Raw genomic sequence first — 4,219 nt, 5'->3', positions numbered from 1 at the left:
CAGGTTTCTACATTAACTTTTATACTGTGCAGGGGGCCCCTGCCTCAGAAATGAGACCAAGATAAATATTATACTTGCAAGGGTTAGCAAAACAGCAGAGCATAGTTCCTAAGCGGCAATGCTAAGTAGCTAGGTATGTTTGGCCTTGTGTATAGTACCTTAAAGGTACCCTGTACCTGGAAGTAGAATTAAACACTTGTTTTGGGTTGTTGTTTTTTTGCATATGTCCACTGATAGCAAGCAGTAGATATAAGCAAAAACATTAAACAAATAAAGTTACCAAAAAGGTAAAAACGTACCTGTGTCTTCGCCGCTTGCTCCCATCTGAAGATCTGAAGCTTAATCCTGCGCAGGTGCTCGAGATGGGGCAGGCGCATGCGCAGTAGAGATCTTCGGCGGGGAGAAGAGGGGAGGCACAGTGCAAGTCAGAAAAACACCGTAGGACCTGAGGAGTCTGCTCTGGATCCGAGACCGGCACTAGCACTGGAGGGATTGCTGAATACAAGTGGAAGGAAGAAGATGTTTGGATCAAGAGGCATTATTTAGGGTAAGTCCTTACAGCAGCATTGGGGTGGGGAGGAATTGTGACTTTAATGTTACTTTAATATTTCGTGAGCGAGGGCGGTGGGGCGGGGGGGGCGGCGGCGGGGGGGGGGGGTGAATTAAACATTTGTAACTTTAATGTCACTTTATCACTTTAAGCTGAACCCCAAACAGATAAAAAAAAAAAAAATCAAGTGAATATTTAAAAGCAGCTAGTGCTTAAAAACTAGCTAGTAAGATTTAGCATCAGCCACATGCAATCTCCTCTATAGCAGAGTTTAGACTGGCTTCTTGTGCTGTTTCTCCCTCTCCCAGTCAGTTGTGCTGTAGTGCTAACAAGTGACATGCTGATAGGAGGAGACCGCAGAATGAAAGATGAGCTCATCAGTCTGCTGCTTCTCCTTCACTGTTCAGTCGCATGCTAGGAGAGGGACATGACCTAGTTGTATTGGGTAACTGCAGTAAAGAAAAGTTAGGTCTCCAGACTGGCTAGGTAGTGTGGTAGAGCTGTGTAAATCTGAGAAATGATGAAAAATACAAATTCTTTGGCAGTTAAAATGGGTTCCGTATATGTATTTTTCTATGTGTGTGTTTTTACCAGAGCTTGATATTGCTGTCCTCACCATCTGAAAATGCTAGCTGTCACAGTGCCTTCAATATTTAGAACGTTGACCTGATAGAAGTAAGCCGTTTTACCTCTACTCCCACTGTGCTGAATAGGTATTTTGGGTCAAAGACTCAGAAAAGAAGCCAGGGAACTTGCATTTCAGTTTAGTAATGGCTGCGTTCTGATAGTACAGGCTTTCATTGAGATGGTCACACCACTGGCCTAATTTGACCTCCAGATGTACCGAATCTTTTGATCAGTACCCATTAAGAAAGGAAATTAGGTTTTTTTGACAGCTTTACTGCAGACCTCTGAGTCAGGGAGCTTTAAATGAGCCACGATGGGCCCTCCACGATAAGTAATGATGCAATATGATCCTTTGAACTTAATCTCTTTGTAGAATAAAGCAGTACTCAGTTTCTGGATTACCAGTGGATGATCTCTCTGGGTAATGGGTATGATACTCTGGATCATTTTTTTAACAAATATTTCAAAAGAGTGGGGACTGGTTAGAAACTTTGTCAGGTTTTAGTGTTTTCTGTCTGAGGTTTAGGGCTTTAGTAGGTGGGCAGATGCAGCCTTCTTTCTCGTGCATTTCAGATCTATGTCACATGCTTCTGAGATTATTCATAGTTTGTTGACAGGCATATTTGACCTGTTGTCCTCCTTTTGCACTTCACTTGACCTTCTCCTAAGCTGCATCAGTCGGCTTCAAGCTTCTTTTGCATTCCCTTTTGAGTTGTATGGTGAAAGAAGCAGTCCTGACGTGAACAAAAGCCATTAAGCTCACTTTTTTTTAATGTTTAACAGGACAGAAGGGGATGGGCAATTGCCTCAATTTTGGTAAAAATCTGACAGAGGATGTCCTACTCTACTCTGCTATCCTAACAATAGAGTATGACCACAACAAGAGCCATTCCTACTTGCAAAAGCCCTCCTTTTGCTTTGACTCCACACTTTGCTGACTCTTCAGTCCCTGTTTGTTTCCAATTACAGGGTGTCAGTTCCTTGTTTTGCTTTGCAAACTTTTACAGCTATTGGTTTGTCTGATTCTTGTAGTAAAACCAAGGAAACTGACCCAATAGTAGTGTTTTAACATACTTTTACTATACAATAAATGCTGCGTACACACGACTACTCAAAGGTAAAAAACAAATACAAAAACATACAGGCTGCTACAACTATGCATGCATGCACACACGCGCGCGCACAAGCTATCCATCTCTAGCACATGCAATGGTTTCTGTAAGAGGATTTACTAAAAGTAGCTTTTCTTCGGTGGTTGCTGTCCACAAATTCCTTGGCGATTAAGCGTTCTCTGGAAAATGGCTTCTTCTTGTGGCTTTAGCGTTGTCCTCTTGTCAAAGTTTCTCCGTGAAGTTTTAACTATTTACCTGGGCTGCTGGCTTTTATTTAGAAAATTGGTAGCCAATACCTGTGGACGTCACCCTTACACCTGCATTAAATTCTATGGCAGATGTATCGCTCTTTTCTCAACCCTAGATGGCAGCACAGCATCACGAATACCATTAATGGTCAGTTACTGCCAACTATTGTTATTGTTATGGCTATTGTTGACCACCTTGGGTGTGATATGATTACACAACACAATGGTGAAACAATGGACTTGTGTATCCCATTGTTAGAAAGATACCTAAAACAATGGAAGGCACTCTACACCCTTTTGCCTATTGTGGGAACCCGAGGCGGGGTGATACCCTGCAGTGATGTCATCGCGTACGTGCGTGATGGACGTCACGCACGGTACAGCTGGTTATGGACGCAGGCAGAGAGAGGAGGGGATGTCACCTGGCTGGATAAGGTATGCCGCCGGGTCCCCTCCTCTCTCGATCAACTGTCGTGCTCTCGGTCCTTGACCGAGTGCCTGACTTTTCAGAGGGGGGTGACCACAAAATGACTGTCAGTCATTTTGGTCTCACCCCTCCAATGGTGTCACCCGGGTTCGGGCTGCACCCCCCTTGTGATGCCACTGGTGAGAACTACCTTCGTGTCAGCACTAGTTTAACTTAACAATAGCATTTATCTGAGTGACCAATTTCATTTTGAAGCCTGATGTTTGTAAACTTAAATTCTGTTCACCTACCTGAGGTGTGTGTGTGTGTGTCTGTCTGTCTGTGTCTGTAAGAATCACCAAAATTATATACAGAGAGTTTATATACTGTTGTGCTCAGGTTGACACAAAGGGGTGTGAATGGCTATTAAAGGGAACCATCCTCATCTGTGATCTGTTTGCATGTAATCAGTGTGTGTGTGTATAAAAGGCCAATGAGTTTCTGGCCTCCTGACAGACCCTTGCATCCTTCATCCAGTGCTGCACTGACGTGTCTGGATTCTGAGCCATTGGGAAAGCAAAAGAATTGTCAAAGGACCTGCGGGAAAAGGTAGTTGAACTGTATAGAACAGGGAAGGGATATAAAAAAATATCCAAGGAATTGAGAATGCCAATCAGCAGTGTTCAAACTCTAATAAACAAGTGGAACATGAGGGGTTCTGTTGAAACCAAACCACGGTCAGGTAGACCAACTAAACTGTCAGCCACAACTGCCAGGAAAATTATTCGGGATGCAAAGAAAAACCCACAAATAACTTCAGTTGAAATACAGGACACTGAAAACGTTGTGTGGCTGTTGCAAGATGCACAATAAGGAGGCACTTGAAGAAAGAGGTGCTGCACGGTCGAGTCGCCATATCCTAATGGATACGCGCGGAAATACGCCCCAAAGAAGCTCCTGTACTTCTTTGGGCATAGGGCGTTTTTCAGCACGTTCCGACGCGCTGAAATATGCCCAAGTGAGAACAATGTCCATAGGAAATAATGGGATTTCACTTGCAGGGCACCCAAGTGTGAACCCGGCCTTAATGGCTCTAAAATTATTGTTCTCACTCCGTTTGCGGCGATATGCAACATGTGCAGCACGTAGGCGCACCTGGAGCATGTATGCGTGTGTATTAGGGGGACGCGGACTCAAAAAAAATGTTTAAAAAAATAAATGTTATGCTTCTTTATTTTTTTTATGAATCTTTCATTTTTGTATTACTTTTTTTTTT

The 4,219-nt window shown here is 43.4% G+C and overlaps 1 protein-coding gene across 1 annotated transcript in view; it reads left to right on the top strand.

The window, feature by feature from the left end:
* Positions 1 to 4,219, top strand: part of WDR7 (WD repeat domain 7) — a 348,971-nt gene that overhangs the window by 236,475 nt on the left and 108,277 nt on the right. The gene's annotated exons all lie outside the window — the stretch shown is intronic.

The sequence above is a fragment of the Nanorana parkeri genome, unplaced genomic scaffold, assembly GCF_000935625.1.
Source record: "Nanorana parkeri isolate BGI_ZX_2015 unplaced genomic scaffold, ASM93562v1 scaffold61, whole genome shotgun sequence".
Lineage (NCBI taxonomy): Eukaryota > Metazoa > Chordata > Amphibia > Anura > Dicroglossidae > Nanorana > Nanorana parkeri.
Note: the sequence above shows the minus strand (reverse complement) of the source record. Positions and strands in the feature narration are given on the sequence as shown.